The sequence below is a fragment of the Stenella coeruleoalba genome (genome assembly GCF_951394435.1).
Source record: "Stenella coeruleoalba genome assembly, chromosome: 2".
NCBI lineage: Eukaryota > Metazoa > Chordata > Mammalia > Artiodactyla > Delphinidae > Stenella > Stenella coeruleoalba.
In genome coordinates, this window is record NC_137147.1 from 153,172,214 (window position 1) to 153,192,797 (window position 20,584).

At 39.0% G+C, this 20,584-nt stretch overlaps 1 protein-coding gene across 12 annotated transcripts in view; it reads right to left on the bottom strand.

Moving 5' to 3' along the window:
- Window positions 1-20,584, bottom strand: part of LOC307181738 (uncharacterized protein) — an 817,010-nt gene that overhangs the window by 350,571 nt on the left and 445,855 nt on the right. The window lies entirely within an intron of this gene.

Consider the following 20,584-nt stretch of genomic DNA (forward strand, 5'->3'; position numbering starts at 1 on the left):
GTGCCCCCCAACTCCCAGCCCCTTTCCATGCTGTGCTCTTTCAAAGGAAGTTACTTTGCACTGATTGTGCTTAAGGAACACAGAATTATGTTCCCCTTCTTAAGGGTGCAGTATCTACAATTATTTGAAATTTTTCTGCACAGGAGATTTATCCCTTCTCTTCCATATTTAGTTATTCCATCATTTATTTATATCAGTATGAACTCATGAATATTTATTGTATACTTTGGGTTTTAATCTAATTCTATTTTCTGTATTTTCTTGCTCAAATTGTTCCAGCTTTGGTCATTGGGAACTCTTTCAATTGGCTCCTATGTCCCTTTAACGTAATCTCATCATTGTGGAATATTTTATTTTTTGAGCACTTTCTTATTTTCTAAAACTCCAAGATGCTCCAAGGCTCATTTTGTATATTTCCTTTCACTCTTCTATCTTTCGAAAGATAAGTATAGTCAGTTCTGCTATAAGGCTTACTTTGAAAACATGAATTTGTTTCAGCATGACTGATATATTTGGGAATAATTTGAGCATGACACCAATTTAGTACTTATGTATGCATGAGAACCACTAAGGAAACATACAAATCTAACTCTACTAACATGAGCTACATAAAACTAACAAAATGAACCGGTGCAAATACCTCAAACATCTAACATTTTCCTCAGTTCACTGAGGGTGTTAAAAAACACATCCATCCACTTATGGTGTTACAACTTTCCTTCTGATTTCATGTAACCCTCCTTCCACCACTTCACAATAATTCACAGGCTGCAGTCCTGCTGCTGCCCACTTCCACAAGCAAGTTTCAGGTCTTTTTCAAGATGAAGTGCCATATTTATTGCAGCATTTGCCATTAAGGTACATAAAACTGTGCCTCTGTTTTTATCAGGGTCCTATCTTGTTTTTACATGTGTCACTAACAAAGTTTTGGAGTGCTGTGCTCCTAACCCTATTTTGGTGGAAGTGAAGGGGAGGGGTTATTGTGCACTTTTGCACAGCATGGTGATTTTTAGGAATACACATGTCATGTAATAGCAGAACAGACTGTAGGTGTTATTGATTGAAAAGAGGAGAAAAACTATTTGGGCAGAGAAGGCATGCAACTATGAAAAAATATGATATGGGTGGTGCACTTTACCTCATTTTATGTTGGTGGAGCAGAAAAGGAAACAGTGAGTTGAGACCAAAGGAATAAATAGGAACAAAAACAAGTGCAAAGCATTTGTTATGATAAAATTGGACACTAATTCTATAGTTGTTAGGACGTCCTCAAAAAGTCATGAGCATTGCAGTGACACATACAAATTGGCATTTTATGTAGATTTCCCTGTTCTGGCCACTAGGAAGAGGATGGATTGGAGAGCAGCAGGAATCTAGGCTGGAAGACCAGGAGGCTTTGGTCATATGACTAAGGCCCAGAATATGGCAGTAGTACCTAGAATGAATTGAAATAGAAAGACTAATGGAATATTTAGGAGATACAGTTGACAGAGCTGGGTAATTTTTGAACATGGTGGGTGGGGTAAAATGTGGTTAGGGGTGGTGAGGAACAATAGAAACATCCCAGATTTCTGACTTGAACACAATGATGGATGGTCATACCACTAACTGCAATTGAGAATATGGCAAGAGGGAAAATCTGGCAGGGGTCTGGAGTGGAGGGTGGGATTGGTGGGTTTGAGTTAATAAGCCTGGTATGGGACAACTTCCAACAAACAGGGATGTCTTACACACACCTATGCAAGTCTGAACTCAGAATTTATAATATATGACTAATATCTTCCTAAGTTTGGAAAAGAACATTTAAGAAATAAATGCAACAAGGATTTGTTTTGCTTACTATCTTTTCTCATGACTAGCTCCTTCTCATCTTTCACGTTAGCTTAAATTCACCTCTTCAGAGAGAGCTTCCTTGACTAAGTCTTCAGCAGCTGACGCTAAGACAAGGATATGCAAGCAATTATTCAGAAAATTATTTATAAAGGGAGTGAGGGAGTTGGAACAGAGATGGGAGTAAACCAAGCAAAGCTGTCATCTCAGGCAAAAGGTCCTGAGGAGGGTTGATTCCCCCAGGGGAACTCAGTGTAAGTTTTATCTCAGACTTCCATCCTGAGGCAAGAAGTCTGGCCTTTCATAATCCCCAACTTGACAGTTATTGGTTAACCATTCCCCTGGGATGAAAACTTGCAGGCACTTTTGGCTCTAAACTGTGCCCAGGGCAAGGCAGCTCCATAGCCCAAGGACAGGCCTCCAAAGTAAGCTGCAAGTACACTGCTCACACACTCAAGGGGAGCAAAGCCAGAAACAAAGGTAAAAACTGCATTCGAAGGGATGTGGGTAGAGCACAGACATTGTAGACCAGGGGTCAGCAAATTGGACTCTCAAAACAAATCCAGCTCGGTGCTTTTTGTTAACTTTATTGTGGTATAATTTACATACTGTAAAATTCACCTATTTAAAGTGTAAAATTTTTAGCATATTTACAGAGCTGTGTAGCCATAACCATAATGTAATTTTAGAGCATTTTCATCACACTAAAAAGAGAGTTGCACCCATTAGCTGTCACTCTTCACTGCCTCCTCATCTGCCCCCAGCCCAAGGCAACCACTAATCTACTTTCTGTCTCTATGGATTTGCTTATTCTGAACATTTTATATAAATTAGATGATGCATTACGTGGTCTTTCATCCATGTTGCAGCATATATAAGTATTTTATTTCTTTTTATGGCTGAATAATATTCCTTTGCATGAATATATCACCTTTTGTTTATCTATTCACCAGTTGATGGGCATTTAGGTTATTTCCACTTTTTGGATAGAAATAATGATGCTATGAACAGTTGTGCTCAAGTTTTTGCACGGACATATGTGTTCTTCCCTTTTTTCCTTAGCTTTATTTAGATATAATTGATGTATAATATTGGGTAAGTTTAAGGTGTACAATATGTTGATTGAATACAAATATATTGCAAAATTATTATCACAGTAGTGTTAGCCAACACCTCCATCACATCACATAATTATCATTTCTTTTTTGTGGTGAGAATATTCAAGATCTACTCTCTTAGCAACTTTCAAGAGTACAATACAGCATTATTAACTATACTCATCATGCTGTACGTTAGATCCCCATAACTTATTTGTTGTATAACTGGAAGTTATAAGACAAGGCCAGATTTTCCCTACCCCCAGCCCTTGATAGCTACCATTCTACTTGTTGTTTCTACAATTTTGGCTTTTTTAGATTACACATGTAAGTGATATGATATAGTTTTTCTCTTTCTCTGCCACACTTATTTCACTTAGCATAATGCCCTCAAATGGCAGGATCTTTCTTTCTCGTGGCTGAATAATATCCCATTGTATACATATACCACAACTCCTTTATCCATTGAAGATATGGACATTTCATTTGTTGATGAACATTTGATGGACATTTCATTTGTTGTTTCCATATCTTGGGCATTTTTAATAATGCTGCAATGAATATGGGAATACAGGTATTTCTTTGAGATCCTGTTTTCATTTCCCTTGGATGTATATATCCAGAAATGGATTGCTGGATCATATAGTAGTTTTATTTAAAATTTTTGAGGAACCTCCATACTGTTTTCCATAGAAGCTGTACCAATTTCATGGACATATGTTTTTATTTCTCTTGGGTAGATACCTTGGAGTAGAATTGCTGGTTCATATGGTAATTCTATGTTTAACATTTTGAGGAATTTCCAGACTATTTTTCAAATTGGCTGCATAATTTTACATTCCCACCAGCAAGACATGAAGATTCTAATTTCTCCACTTCCTTGACAACACTTGTTATTGTCTGTCTTTCTTATTACAGCCATTCTAGTGAGTGTGAAGTGATATCTCATTGTGGTTTTGGTTTTGATTTTCCTAATGACTAATGATGTTGATCATCAGTTTATGTGCTTATTAGCCATTTGTATGTCTTCTTTGGAGATACGTCTATTAAATCCTTCATCTACTTTTTTTTATTTTTTATTTTTTTGGCAGTACGTGGGCCTCTCACTGTTGTGGCCTCTCCCATTGCGGAGCACAGGCTCCAGATGTGCAGGCTCAGCGGCCATGGCTCACGGGCCCAGCTGCTCCGTGGCATGTGGGATCCTCCCGGACCGGGGCACGAACCCATGTCCCCTGCATCAGCAGGCGGACTCTCAACCACTGCACCACCAGGGAAGCCCCTTCACCTACTTTTTAACTAGGTTATCTGCTGCTTGTTTTTGTAAATAAAATTCTACTGGAATACAACTATAATCATTTGTATACTTATTGTCTATGGCTGTTTTTGTGCTACAATGGCAGAGTTGAATAGTTGTAACAGTACCATATGGCCCACAAACCTAAAATATTTACTATCTGGCCCTTTATGGCAATAAGCCCCATCTACCCTGCCCCCATCCTAGGAATGAATGTTTATGTGTGTGGGAGGTGAGGAGGGGACTGTCCTTTCACCTCTTGCCCCGTGAAGAAGTTTCCATGGAACTACTTGGAACTGCTTTCCCAGAATTCACTAGGGCATGGTGTATGAGAGTGTTTCCTAAGGTGCAAATGTGGAGTGAACTAATTCTCACTAAAGAAAGTCACCTACATGAGGTGAGTTGGCTTCAGTAGGAAAAAGGGAGAAAATAGCACCAGATTCCCAGGGGCTGAGAAAGGAGCCACCAGCCTGGAACAGAGCTGCATCTACCAGAGTCAGAAACTGTGAGAGAGTAAACAGGGCATCTTCAAGAGCCTACCATCACTCTTGCCAAAGAGAGTCAGCTTCAATCACCTCCCCGGCCCAGAAGGTGAGAAGTCATCTAGCCTTGTACAAACTCTCCCACCCAGTTCTTCTCCCTGCCCATCCCCTCTGTCCACACAGACAGGGTACAAAATATGACCAGCTAGAGCTAGGAACAAAGTGAGCAGAGTGGGGAGCCCACTCTCTCCTCACCCACTTCAGGTGTTCAGGCTGCAGCTGACCCCTGTGCAGGGACCATAACTTGCATTAGGAGATATTATTACTACATAGTTCTGGACATCTGATTTTCTGAATTGAGGCAGTGTTTGTGACTTGAAGGGACTCTGGGTCTCTCTATTACTTTAGACTGAGCTTCAAAATTTAGACACTGCCTGGGTTTCTTTTGGGGGCAGGGACTGGCTCCTCACATTGAGTTAAGTATACGTGATACAGTGGGAAAAGAAAGCAGTAATCTTTTGATTACATCAGAAATTATGCTGTTCAACATATTGCCACACATGTATGTGAGACTCTGGCTTGAGATGACATACAAATGTTTGTCAAATAGGTTAAAGACCATGTGATAGTTAAAAAAAATAAAATTCAAGAGTTTCCCCATGGTGTATAACTTTTGTTTCACGTAGGAAGTCCATGGCTCAGTAGGTGTCCTAATGGTATATAACCTCTCCCCATATTTTGTTAAATCAGATGTCACCTCTCTCAGGAAGTCTTCCCTGAGCACCCCTCAACCCTTACCCTGCTCCAAGGCAGGTCACAGTTCCTCCTCAGTGTTACTGAAGCACCTAGAACCTCCCCTTATCAAAGCTCCCACATTTTATAATGTAATCTATTTTCTTGTTTATCTTTGCTGCCAGTCCCAGAATTCCTTGAGGGCAGAGAGCATATCTCCTTCACTGATATATCATAGCATAGTGCTGACAAAGAGTAAGTGTACTCAATCAGTATTATTTAAATCAAATACTGCTTAATAAACTCATTTATGTCAAATGAAGTATGACTAAGTGCAGCCACTCACCATAATGCAGCCCAAGGAGGAAAGAGTGAGGAATGGGGACCAAGTAGCAAAAATCCACTCCTTTTCCTAGTAAGTCAGAAAGTGGCTCATTAGAATCCTCTTCATAGTGAATTGACAGATGATGGATCAGCATACTTCATATTCTGTTGAAAGTCACACAAAAACCTTTTCCCGCTTTAGCTGCTCCTATATTTCTGATGTGAAGTTGGATAAAGCAACTTCTCTCTGTACCTTTGAGAGGCTTTAACAGATGTGGATCACTGAATGATAGATGTGGATGCAGCCATCAGTATCAATTGGACGGCAGCTGAAGTAAGAGGATCAGCCATCCTGCAGTCTGGTTTGCCAACCCCATATAGCTAGAGCCTGGACAATTGATCTTTGCTGCTTTAGGTGATCAAACTGCAACCTATTCAAGATGCATATGGTTTCAAAGGCTCCCGAATGCTGATGCTGGACACTGCTAAAAGGGGAATAATGAGCCTAGCACCATTAAAGTTGGAGTCAATTATCAGAGTCAGGAGACTGACATTGTGTGTTTCTAAGTATAATTTGCATCCTTTGTATCTATAATAAAACCTTAATGATTTTCCTGTAGCTTGATCATTCCCTGAGGAGTCACATTTACAGCTTGGTCGAGTAGTGTAGGATGACATGAGCAACACAGTACCATGAAGTTACTGCCCCCTGAGGTTTAATGCCATCCCTAAATTTCTACCATTCAAGCTTCCAAGCTATGGATTGCTTTCTCTGAGCCAGCTTTCCCAGGGTGTATTTGTACCATATTATTTCCATAGTAAGTGATACATTATTTGAGAAAAAAAGTTCACATGGCCAAATAAATGTGGGAAATCCTCTACTAGATGAAGTCTCTTGACATCAGGACATTTCTGAGTTAATTATGTACCACGAATTATGTGTATATATATTAGGAATTTCTAAGGGAGGAATAATGTTAACCAAACATTTCACCACTGACCATTTGGTCATGAAGCTACTAGTGGATTATATTCTGACAACATCCTTTGGGAAATGCTGACTTAGGGAACACTCCAGGGATGGCTTCACATCGTGTCCCCAAATCCTTACTGTGAAGCAGTTTGCAAAGTGCTTTCCACCCATATTTTTTAGCTTTTAAAGTTTCTTTAATTAACTTTTCATTTCAGAATAGTTTTTTAAACATCTTTATTGGAGTATAATTGCTTTACAATGGTGTGTTAGTTTCTGCTTTATAACAAAGTGAATCAGCTATACATATACATATGTCCCCATATCTCCTCCTTCTTGTGTGCCCCTCCCACCCTCCCTATCCCAACCCTCTAGGTGGTCACAAAGCACCGAGCTAATCTCCCTGTGCTATGTGGCTGCTTCCCACTAGCTATCTATTTTACATTTGGTAGTATATACAAGTCCATGCCACTCTCTCACTTCACCCCAGCTTACCCTTCCCCCTCCGCATGTCCTCAAGTCCATCCATTCTCTATGTCCGCGTCTTTATTCCTATCCTGCTCCTAGGTTATTCATAACCAATTTTTTTTTAATTCCATATATATGTGTTAGCATACAGTATTTGTTTTTCTCTTTCTGACTTACTTCTCTCTGTATGACAGACTCTAGGTCCATCTACCTCATTACAAATAACTCAATTTCATTTCTTTTTATGGCTGAGTAATATTCCATTGTATATATGTGCCACATCTTCTTTATCCATTCATCTGTTGATGGACACTTAGGTTGCTTCCATGTCCTGGCTATTGTAAATAGAGCTGCAATGAACATTTTGGTACATGACTCTTTTTGAATTATGGTTTTCTCAGGGTATATGCCCAGTAGTGGGATTGCTGGGTCATATGGTAGTTCTATTTGTAGTTTTTTAAGGAAACTCCATACTGTTCTCCATAGTGGCTGTATCAATTTACATTCCCACCAACAGTGCAAAAGGGTTCCCTTTTCTCCAGCATTTATTGTTTGTAGATTTTTTGATGATGGCCATTCTGACCGGTGTGAGATGATATCTCATTGTAGTTTTGATTTGCATTTCTCTAATGATTAGTGATGTTGAGCATTCTTTCATGTGTTTGTTGGCAGTCTGTATATCTTCTTTGGAGAAATGTCTATTTAGGTCTTCTGCCCATTTTGGATTGGCTTGTTTGCTTTTTTGATATTGAGCTACATGAGCTGCTTGTAAGTTTTGGAGATTAATTTTTTAAAAAATTACAAAGATATTACAGAGTTCTCCTAGAGCCCACAACCAGTTTCTCCTATTGGTAACATCATACATTCCTGTGATACATCTGTCACCTCTAAGAAACCAATACTAATTCATTACTATTAACTCAACTCCACACATTTTTTGGACTTCACTAGTTTTTCCTTAATGTCCTTTTCCTATATCACATCTAGGATACCATTTAGTCATGTCTCTTTAGTTTCCTCTGGCCTGCAACAATTTCTCAGACTTTCCTTGTTTTTGATGACCTTGATAGTTTTGAGGAAGGTGCTTTTTAACAGCAAGAGAGAACAGGGAAGCAATGAAACCAGAAATCTTCTGGAGAGAAAGAAGATGAAGAAAGTTTGAAAGGGCAGAAAAATGTAAGAAAATAAAAAGGCAGGAGAAAAAGTTTATTGACTGTTCAGTTTTACAAGATCAACCCTGACCATAAACTAATTTTGTGGAATATATGTATGGAAAAGATGGATGTAAACCACATTTTAAAAATTTACATCACTCATATATATCAAATCATATCATTTTCTCCTAAACTGATGCCTGGAATAGTTCAAAAGAAAAAAAAGGCAAATATCACGTCAAAAGATAAAACTCAATAAAATTTAGGACTAAGAAAGACAAAAGTGACTTGAGATGACCAACAGGAAAGAGTCTGAAGGTTACAAGTGCCAAAAGATTGTTCATCAGGATGACAGCCCTTTGATTGAGTTGGTAGCTGTTGAAGCACTATCTTTTGTTCCCTCCTCTTTCTTCTCAATAAAGGATAGTTTTGAAAGTAGGAAACAAGAAATCTCTTAGAAGGCTTGTCTCCTTGTTTCCTGCACTCAGGTTGGAGGTTGGGGCAGGGGGTGGGAGGAACAATGGCTCCTAGTGACTATTTTTCTCTTCCCCAAACCAAGAAAGTACATTTTCCCTTAAACTGGCCAGACTGAAAGAAACCCATGTGTAAGACTAGAGAGGTGGTTATCTGTTGGGTCCAGCGTAATCACTGGCCACAGAAGCCATGGTGAACAGCATGAGCAAAGAGATCATGACCTGAGCAAGTGGCCAGGGTAGAATTTCTCAGGGCATGCAATGGAATGAGACCTGGTATGGATCTAGGTAAGAGCACAGCCAATCATTTTATGAGCAAGACCTGAACAAAGCACACATCATTTCTACCCAAATACCACCAGCCTGAACTTAGTCACATGGTCACACCTAGATGCAAGAGAAGCTGGAAAATATAGTCTTTTATTGGGTGGCCATATGCCCAAGTAATATTCTATTACCATGGCAGACAGCAAGAACAGATACTGTGAAATAGCTTTCTACATACCCAAACTGTTTGCCCATTCTGCATTCCCCCTTTGTAGTTCATAGAAGCCTGATATTGTTTAAAGAAGCAATGTGACCAGCTGATGCTTGTTTTGCAGCTTCCACTGTAGTTAGGAGATGCCATATGGCATAGTTTTGGCCAAGAAGAACAAAAACAGAAGTTGTCTGGAGGTTTTAGATAAAGCTTTTATTTCACTGATAAAGGAAGATAGGTACAGCTAGTGCTGCCTTTCCTAATTCTTCTTGCCTGGAATGCAGATGTGATAGTTGAAGTTGTATGTCCATGAGGAAAGGACAAAAGAATGGCAGAAAAATCTATCCTGACATTCATGGCCTGTTGGACCAATATTAACAGTTACTACCTTTGGACTTGTGGCATGTAAGAGAACACCCCACCCCCTTTTTAAGCTTTAGCTAGCTAGATTTTCTATTTCTTGTAGCTTATTGCATTATGATACTGAGAATAAGTGGTCAGAACCAAAGATATCCTAAGAGCAAATAAGCAGACAACTCAGCCTGAGAAAGAACCATGTAAGAAGATTTGCCTGATGCAGTGTGATATTACACACACAGAGGTTAAATTCAAAGACTAAAAATGAACAAATAAGAAAAATAGGCTAACAGATGCATTAACAGATGTAAATACCCTATCAGAGTATTTATAGATAGGGTAGTGAGAACCCTAAATGTAATTATGGGGTATAAGAAAGTGCAGACAGAATCTGTAAATCCCTCAGAACATATATATGAGAGTGAAGGAGTAAACAGAAGTAAACAGCAAACTTATATATAAAGGAACAGAAATAGAGCCACACATGTGACTAGAAAATTATTAATATAACTAGAAGAAGTTAGCGAACAATGAATATAATTGCAAAAATCATGACCACAAAATGAAACTTTCATTAAATATCTGTAATTAGCTGAAATGCTTACCGTAAAAATCTCGGAAAATCTGTTCAATATTTATCCTTGGTATTCTGAGTGTTTTTCTAAATAATATCTTTGCTTCTAAACTCATATTTTAAAACATCATTCAGATAACATCTGTAATAGGACTGTAAACTGTAGTGGTTATAAATCCAGATTTAGGCATTAGAATATCTGCGTTTGAGTCCTGGCCTGATCATTTACTTTTTGTATGTTAGTGAGTAAACTACTAACCTTTCTGTACTTCAACTTAACTATCTGAAGAATTATGATGACAGTAGTATCAACCTTATAGGCTTATTGTTGGAATCAATGACATGGTGCGTATTAAGTAACAGGAACATCATGAGTTCTCAGTAAGTGTTACCACTGTTGTTGTAGAAATACCTAAATCTAAATCAACTACTCAGTCTCTACAATGACTGGATGCCACGCATAGAGAGTAACAGCCTTGAAGTTCCAGAAGCACATGCAACACAGTGAACGCCCTGAAGTCCAACCTGTCTGACGACAGTGGGGAGCAGAGGTCCAGAGGAGCACCTGGGCATAGATGCCATTGCTACTCAGAAAGGGTCATCTCATTTTCAAACCCTTCAGATTGTAGACTTGATTTATGCTTTCCTTTAGCTGATATTTCCATGCCCTTCCAGCCCTTTCCTTCTATAGATCCTGGGTCTTTAGAGGCTTTATCATTTGAGCACCTAGAGGTGATGGTTGAAATACTGAAGGTAAATAAGGGGAAAGGTTGATAGTTTTTCTCAACAACTGAAAAAAATACATATTTCACTGTTCTCTGTTGTCAGGAAACGATCATAATTGTCCCTGTCTATAAAAGAGGCTCTGAGATTTTCTTGTGGATTCCCCTCTTCCCCCATTTCTAGAAAAGAAGCCAAGATAGTGAACCAGGTACGGCAGATCAAGCTAAGTCAGAGATAAAATTAATATGATTGGTTCAAATGTACCCATTTCTTCATAACAGATGAGATTTAAATAAACTGGCGGTGCCATTAGTTTCCTCCCTCCCTTCAAATCAACTGAAATATACTCAGATCCTGTAACTTTTGCCTTCATGCATCCTTGTACATACCTCAGGAAGATTGGTATACACCATCTCATTGCCTGAATATGTCCATGTTGTGTAAAGTTATATAAAATTCTTTGGAGAACTGAATCACATAAGAACAACAAATATTCCAAGGGAAAAAAAATCCAACAAAAGCTATACTTTTTGTAAGTGTATTGTTCTGTTCTGAAATTTAAATTATTTGAAAAGAATCTAAAGAAATAATGCCACTGAATACCCAGAATCCTTCAATTCACTGTATCACTGAAAGATTTCTCACCGCCACCCAAAGGACTCATTCACTTTTCCTATCCAGAAAATGAGCATCATTATAGTAAAATTCTCCACAAATTTGCTTTGACCCTCCATTACCCTGTACTCAGTTCTCCCTTGCATCCAAGGGAATGATGTTCTCAAGGAATCTGTAGTCTTTCTATGTCAAGAAGACATTAATATTACACATAAGAGAATGCAAATTCTCTGTTGAGTCAAAGTTGTGTAATCTGGTATTCCTTAAAAGTCCCAAAGCAAAAAATTGTAAGTTCTGAAATAATTACATTTATGCCTTACTAATAGATAGTTAATTGGGAAACTTGTATGTTATAAAACTGCTTTAATGAATATTTATCGACGATCATTTGTAGAGTGCTATATCTCCACATGTAACTCGAGAGACATGTCTGACAGCAGAAAAACCACTTTTAGTCTAGCCAGTCAGGTTGCAGTGAGGCCTAGGTAGTGTGGTAGCTCCACATTCCAGAGATGATGGTTGAGGCCTAGCTCCAAAGTCAAAGAACTGGTTTTCAATCCTACTCTGTGACTTGGGATAGATATTTGGCAATTCAGATATCTCAAGTGGAAAATGCAGTGCCTGCCTCATAAAGTTGTTGTGAGGAGTAAATGCATTAATCCACATGCTGAGCACAGTGCTGGGATATTGTCAGTACCTGAGAAACGGTGTTGTGGTTAGGTTATCATTCAGGGTCACACCTGGCCTAGATGGAAGGTACACTTAGCGCCAACATCTGTACCCAGGGAGATGGGCCTCAGGCTTCTACTATGGGCAGCTGCTAAGTCTTTGGTCAGGGACCAATGCAAGAGGGATGGGAGCAGTTCCCACATCCCATGAACACAGAGGGAAGAAAGCCTTCCTTCCAAGGGAAAGAGGAATGAAGGAAGAGAACACATCTGAAGGAAGATACAGCATAGAGAGAATTTATGCTCTGGAATGAATTCCTAGAACTCTTAGACAGTTGTGGCTTTTGGGAAAAACACTGGATTTATCATCAAAAGTTTGAAATGTAAGCTCCATGGGGGCAGAGAATTTGTTGGTCTTGTTTACCACTATATTCCCTAAAATAGAGTCTGGTGTACAGAGGTATTCAATACTGTACATATTTATGTATTGAAAAAATGAATCAATCAATTAAATCATCACCCTGTCTGTTATTAGCTGTGTGATCTTGGATAAGTTATACAGCTTCTCTGAACCTCATTTTATGACCTATAAAGCGAGAATAAAAATAATATGTACATACTTCACAGGACTATTCAAGCATTAAAAGAAGTAGTGTTTTATTGCAATGTTTTGTCTGATCAGGAAGACTGTCAAAAATGTACACCACAAATTCAAAAAGAGTTATTGCAGTTGTGTCATAAAAGTGACAGAATGCCTTAGCCCTAAGAAGGCTCCCCCTAGCAACTCAGCAGTGCCTTAGAAGCCACAGCAGACTGGCAGTCAGAGGGCATGGCCAAACTCTCTTGGAGATCACAGGCTGCCTTCCTTCTCTGAATTGCAGGTTCAACCATGATCTTCTCCCCTTCCAGGATGAAATTTGGAAGGGAACCCCCCACACATCTGCAAGTGAACTTTCCAGTGTTTGCTTTAAAATCTGCCTTATTATAGTTTCATTACGCATTATATACTGAGTCAAACAGAGAAACACCTCACCCAGTTCCTCGTCTAATTTTCCTCTGACTTTCTCCTTTTTCCTCATTTTAACCTCCTCTGCTGTCCCCAATCCATGTCTTCTCTCCCCAGCCACCCTGGTCTGGTAGACTAGAAAGAGCACCAGATTAGTATTTAGAATTTCTGGGTTCTTGACTTGGATTTGCTAAAGCCAATCAACACCTGTCTGAGCAAGTCATTGTACCGCTTGGAATTTTAGTTTTCCCACATTTGAAGTTGTGATATGTGGTCTTTGTCCCTGATCCTCGCACAGAGTTCTAAAACCCTTGTAACTTCCTCAGTGGTAAGAGTGAGAAAAGCATCTTCGATATTCATCATGAGCCCCTTTCACCATACTTGAGTTTTTGTTAATTAAGTGACACTTGGAGGATGGAGGCTGGTTGCCAGAGAAACCAACCATTGAGAAGAGTTAAAATTTTCAGTCCCACCACCAGACCTCTGAGGAGAGAGGAGCTGAAATTGACATTGTTCACCAACAGTCAGTGATTTAATCAATCACACCTGTGTAATAAAGCCTCCATTAAAACCCCTAAATGACGGGGTTCGGAGAGCATTCAGGTTGGTGAACACATCAAGGTGCTGAAAGAGTGGTATGCTTGAAGAGGGCCTGGAAGTTCTGAGAGCCTTCCCACATACCTTGCCCTATGCATTTCTTCCATTTGGCTGCTCCCAAGTTGTATCTTTCACCATAAAAAAGTAATTGTAAGTAAAGAGCTTTCCTGAGCCATCATTCTAACAAGTTATTAAGGAAGGGGGCATGGGAACCCCTGGTTTATAGCTGGTTTGTCAGAAATGCCAGGGATAGCCTGGGACTTGAAATTGGCATCTGAAGTGGGGCAGTCTTGTGGGACTGAGTCCTTAAACTGTGGGATTTGCATTAACTCCATGTAGCTAGTGTCAGGATTGCTTAGTGTGGATAACCCATACATTTGGTGTCAGAAGTGTTGAGAGTAGAAGAAATAGGAATTTACCTTTAAAAATGAAGATACTGATATCAAACTCACCAGCTAAAACTCTCATCTAAGTTAATATATGTAAATTCTGTAAATTATAAGCATTTGATACATTTAGTCCATTAATTTGTTCACTTATTAATTCATTCATTCACTTTTGGTGCTTTTAAGCACCAGCTATAAGGGATAATTATTATTAATATTCTAACTGGTCTCCACCTACTTTGGCTGATGAGAAAGGTAAACTCAAAGTGATCCACAAGTCATAGAAGAAAAAAAGTCCAGAGCACAGGAGGTGAAAACTAGGAAATTCTCACTGAAGGAATTTGTGCCTGTGGGTCTGTGGTCTTCTGCAGCCATGTGGTTTTCAAAACTCTCCTTGGCTCCACCCCATCATGCCATTTTGACAATGGTACTATCAACGCCCAGACCTCTCTGCCAGAGCCACCACTAATCAATCTCACACCGCCCTGTTATCAAGGCTGCAGGGGCCTGCGCTCTTGTGAATTACGTGTCAGAGTAATTAATCTTCTCCGTCCTGAAGCCCTTACATGTGGTCAACTGCCACCAAAGCCAAGAGCGATGGTGCAGATTAGTTGTTTAAATGCAGCCTGGAAGCTACCTTCTGAGTGAAGTGGTGCTAATCAAACCCTGCACCCTCACCATAATGGGTCTCTCACAGAAGCAAGTGGCTAATTATGGTCTGGCACTATTTTGGAATTTGGTGATTAACTCCCATAGGGTTGATTAGTTCTTAACACAGAAACATCTGTTTATTTGGGGGAAGCCCATTTATTAAGAATTCTCTTGATCCTGGGTCTTTTTACACTAATTGAATCATAAGAAGATTACTTGAAGTTAAATAAAGAATTCCCAACCATTAAGCAAATTGACATTTTTCAACAGCAGTTGTTATTTTTATCATTACTGTTGAAAACTCAGACAAAGGGAATAAAAAGAATATAGCAAAATTATTTTACATTAGAAACAGAGGCATATTTCTACTAACAAAGTTTCAGATATTACTTTTATCCTTTTAAAATTAGAATAGAAAATAAATGAAATAGTTTTACTTAAATATGATATTTTTCCTATCTCAAGATATTTAATATAATTTGTGGTGACAACATCTATAGTAAATGTCCTAGTTATGCAAAACCATTTCATTATGACCTGAACAGGGGCCAAGACTTTAGGTGGGGTCATTGTTTGAGTTCTTGTGAAAGTTCCATTACAATTTTTTTCCTGTACCAAATTTACTACTGTTAAATTTCAAAATCAAACGAAATGAAGAAACAAGTGCCATGAGACAGGAAAAAATAATATGCCTGGCAAGCGAATATTTTAACAATGTCTATTGTCTGTTTCTACATGTGTCCACTGGCCAGTTTTTAATCTATTTATTTATTTTGGGCAAATTTATTGACCAAATTCAGAAGACTCATAGTCATTGAAATAGCCTAAATTTGGGGTGTGTCTGTGTGTGTTTGCATGTATGTATGCATGAGAAGTTTACTTTCTAACCCCTGCCCCAATTATCCATTATTCAATAACATGTTTACTGTAAAAAGTGTTGGAAATACAGAGAAGCTAAATGAAAAAAGCAAGGTAAAACAAATCATTGCAGTCTGATCAAAGTCCAGCTTCATAAGGTTTAAGCTGCTAAGACTGAAAGGAAAAAATAAGTGTAGTGGGAATCCTGCTCCTTGATCTAGATCAAGCAAGAAAAATTTTGAAACAACCCAAGGGAAAAATCTTATAAATGGTCATTTCAGGCAATTTATATTGAATAATGATAATTTATATTTAGTGGTACTTACTAAGTGTCAGGCACTTTATGGATATTTATTTTATCTTCCCAACCAGCCTATAATATAGGGACTCTTATTCTCACCATTTTAGAGCTGAGAATACGCAGGCTTATAGATGCTAAGGCAATTTGTCCACAAATCACTTCTAGAAAGTGGGAAAGGCAGAATACAAACTCATCACTTTAATTAAAGGCACTGTATTATCAACTACCACACTGCTTGCCTCTTTCCTAGTTTTAGACATTCAAAGATTACTGCAAAATTCCATGCAAAAATTATGAAGTAGAAATTCTATAGGTTGATATGGCTTTTAGTTGTATGTGGTAATGTGTGAAAACATTTTCTCAGGTAACGTCTCAGACTTGCGTTTAAAATGCCAAAAAGGCAAAAAAAAGACATACTGTTTGTACATCACCAAAGATGACTCGGAATGACCTTGAAGTATTTTAAAGAATTGGTGAGGAGATGAAGATGTTGGGCTGAAATCACAAAACACTGGTTTCATTGGTCATGGTATTATTGTTATACTTGAAAATGCAGTCTTCATTCATGTGAGATGAATAGTCTTAGCAGGATGTCGCCAGTCAAATAGGACATATCTTATTTCCTCAATTCTAAGATGCATTTTTTTTCTCAATTTAACATTTCTGATTTGGTGGCTTATCTTATAATCACTGCCTACTGTTAATTGGAATTTTCCTTCAAAAGCTGTTAAAAACCTACTGGTAAGTTTGCAATCCAGGAAATATTGTGTTCTTTGGCTCCTGCTGCCAGAATGTCATCCCCAATGTTAACTCTTATGGCAAAGTACGCCAGTGTCAGACAATCATGAAGTGTAGTCTGTGAATCTGAATAAAACATATATATTAATCACCAATCTGAGGGCAGGAGAAAACCTCTCAGTAAATATAGAAATAAATATCCTTACAAGCAGTTTCCAAGTTAAGATACAAAAGCTGCCACAGCAAACTATGTGTCCCTATGTGTCACAGAATGGACTACAAATACTCAGAATTGCATACTTCATTATGAGCTTTGATTATCTGAGCTATACCTATACAGCTATTTGTTTGTAGGATGGGTATATAACAGTATAGACAGTAACCTGCAAATTATGCACAAGTACAATATAACATTGTATAATGTCACAAATATTCCTAAGATTCCAAAGTATTTGCACCAGTTGTAGTCCATTCTACAAAGCAAACACATTTCTTGTGTGACCACAGGTACTGCCAAGTACAGTCGATTTAAAACTAAAATGGCTTACTACTTTCTAAATAATCCCCTAGGAAACAGTTTAGTCTAGACCATTATGTTGATAGTTCATAATTAGGTTCAATAATAAAGCTTGTTTTGCTGACCTAGGTCAGATTGGCATGTCCACAGCATCTGGGCGCAGTGACCTTGCTTTGAGAGGGTATTGTTAAAAAATCCATTATTATCATCACATACACTTCAGAGAAGTGACTGTTTTGTGAACTGATGGTGTGATGTTGCCACTTTAGATAAAAGAGTCCATGAATTATTGACTTAATGAGTTAATGTTGCTTCATTTCACAACAAAGTCTTCACAGTCTCCATGCTATTTACTGAACACACAATCACAGCATATGAAGGAAAGCACAGGCTGTGCTGTGCATTTATAAGCCACATCAAATCTGAAAAAGGCATAACTTCACAGAAGTATCACTCTCTCATGAAGGCATGGCACCTTGGTCAGTGTGTCTCAGGCCAACTCATGGACAGTCACTTGAGATGGCTTTCTTCCCATTATTTTTGCCCTGTAGACACAAAGCAGTTAATTGCTTTTCCTCTCCCCCAGAGTTTGTTTTGGGTCTTGGGTGAGGCCTTGGGATCAGTCCTGTGTAATCATCCGGGCTGTGTGGTATGGTTGTTCCTGGGTAAAAGTTCAGAGAGCCCGAAGAGAAAGCTTACCGCAGAGAACACACAATACCCTGATGCTCACCATGGCAAAACAGAAGCAAAATCTTCTGATGTGATAGTGGTTTTCCTCAGAGTATGCCAAACGTGGAAGATTATAAAAACCCAGGCACAAAACAGTTAACAGGTTTACCAGAGAAACTGACGAGTGAGTCAGACATATCAATTCAATGGGCTGTTCCTAAGTTTTGTTTTGCTACCATTAATTGATGCTTATTATCTACTAAGAGATGTATACATAGTATTTCATTCTGTCCTCCGAACAAACTTAAAGGGAGGTGTAATTGTTTTCCATTTTACAAGTGTAAAAACTGAGGGCCAGAGAGAAGAAATAACTTGCTCACAGCTGCAGAACTAGCAGGGAAGGTCAAGAATCAGAGTGGGGTCTGGCTGACTCCCAAGCCCGCTTAAATGTTCACGCTGCTCCCGGTACCGTGGCCTCCTGACTGTCCTTCTTTCCATGCTTTTCATCCGTATGCCGTTTATCAGTCTATAACTCTCTTAGCCTGAGGGGTCTCGTTTGCAAATACCTCCAGCTTTCCTCCAAGTCAAGAGTCCACCATACTTAAGATTTCAGTTCCAGCATGACTTCTCATCCTCACCTCTCTCCATCCCTATTGGAATATCTTTACTCTCAGCTTTCCAGCACACCTTTTGCTTTTTAATTATTAAGACCTTGGTTTAGACCTTTCCTTCCTGTCTCTGTTGAAATTTGATCTATTTTTCAAAACAGGTTTTTGGTGGTTTTATTTTCATGAAGTCTTTTTAGATCCCCCACCTCCATTAAAAATTATCTCTTCTTCCCCTCTTCAAATCCCATAACACTTTGCTTGTGCCTGCCTCTCTGAGGGTATTTCATCACATTCTGATTTGTGATAATTACGTGTGGGTCTGACCAGCTTCCTCTTGGGAGAAGTGCAAGCCCTTTGAGGGCAGGAACCACGTCTTAATCATCACTGTATCTCCAGGGTTTAGCATCATTTTTAGAACGTGAGATACTCAATAAATGTTCGTCAGACGAGTAATTAGGTAAGTAAATTGTCATGAAGAAATAGCCAGGTGAAATAAATTAGGTAATGGTTCAAAGGTACTTCATGCAATTTCTTGGTGAAAAGACTACTGTGAAAAAGTAGAGAAAGTTATCCTTGCCCATTTGTCTTTTGCCCCAGTCAACCATTTTGTTTGCAAGTTAGAATTCAAGTATGGGATGGAAGAAAACTGACTGATGTGCAACAGATCCTCTGCCCCATCTCACTTGCCCTATTTCCATCACCTGCAAGGACCTTTAGACAAACTGGGAAAAATCCCTGCTCCATCTTCGGCAAGTTACTTTAGCACCATTGCTCAGTTTCCTCATCTGTATAATGGGAGTATAATATTACCTATTATTGTTTACCTCATTTCTGGACACATTTTATGTGATTTTTTTCTTTCATGCCTTCACATATAATGGGCTACTCTGTCAGCAAGCTCATCCTGTGTTCCTCTACAATCTGTCCCCTTTCAATGCCATCCATTAATCCAAGGTCTATCTGTTGAATAGCTCAGAACAAGTCGACCCCCTCTTCTACGTAACACTTTTTTGGGTGACAAGAATTCCCACTGGAGATACACATATACAGTTTGTTTGAGGCACAGGTAAGCTGAAGGGCACTTGGAACCACAGCTGGAACCATTTTGGGAACTTAAGGGTGAAGAAGCCCAATTCACGTCTCCAACCCTGACGAGATGTCTTCTGCTGTGAGAGTGAGTGTGATATCATGGAAGGAAGATAGATTCTCAAGTCAGATGTTCCTGGACTCCATTCCTGACCCTACTGCTGGATTTGGAGCAAGTCACTTAACTTTCCTGAGCCTCATACTTACCCTACCTTCAAGGATTGTTTGAAGATTGAAAAATATTAATAGCGGCAAAGTGCCCAACACATAGAAGGTATTCTAAATATGGTCATTTCTGTTATCCCTCAGTTTCCTATAACCCCTTTTTCTTTAAAAAAGAAAAAATGACCAGTGGCTCCAGTTGAAAGAAAGCAGTAACAATAACTGTTTTGGTTTTAGACTCCAATACTGTTCTCCTCTACCCTCCTCTGCACCACAAAACCACTCTGGGAAGGTGAATGGACTTGCTCTTCCACCTCCTTCCTCCCCACCTTGCCGCACACCCCTTTGCATTCTACCTACCCAGGTGTGTCTCCTACCTGTGATGAAACCCAGCTCTTAAAGGCATACCATGACCTCAAAATCTACATATGTGCCAAGGAGTTCTGTGCTAAATTTGTTATATTATTATTATTTATTATGTTTATTATTATTATATGTGTGCAGCTTCGGTACTTACCGCACCCCTAGTGCCTCCTTCTGGTTGGCTTTTGAGTTGTCTTCTTAAAACACCTATTTCATTTGTACTGTTTGAAGTGTGTCCTAATGTTTTAAGTTTCTTCAAATGCCTTTTGAAAGAAGGCAGGGAAGAAATCCTAGTTACTAAGGTCACCAAGACCTATGGCTTCTTAGCTCTTACCCACCTCAGCTCTTCTCTGATTTCTGAGGCTCTTAATTCTGTCACCCAGAGATGCCCTCCTCGGCCCTG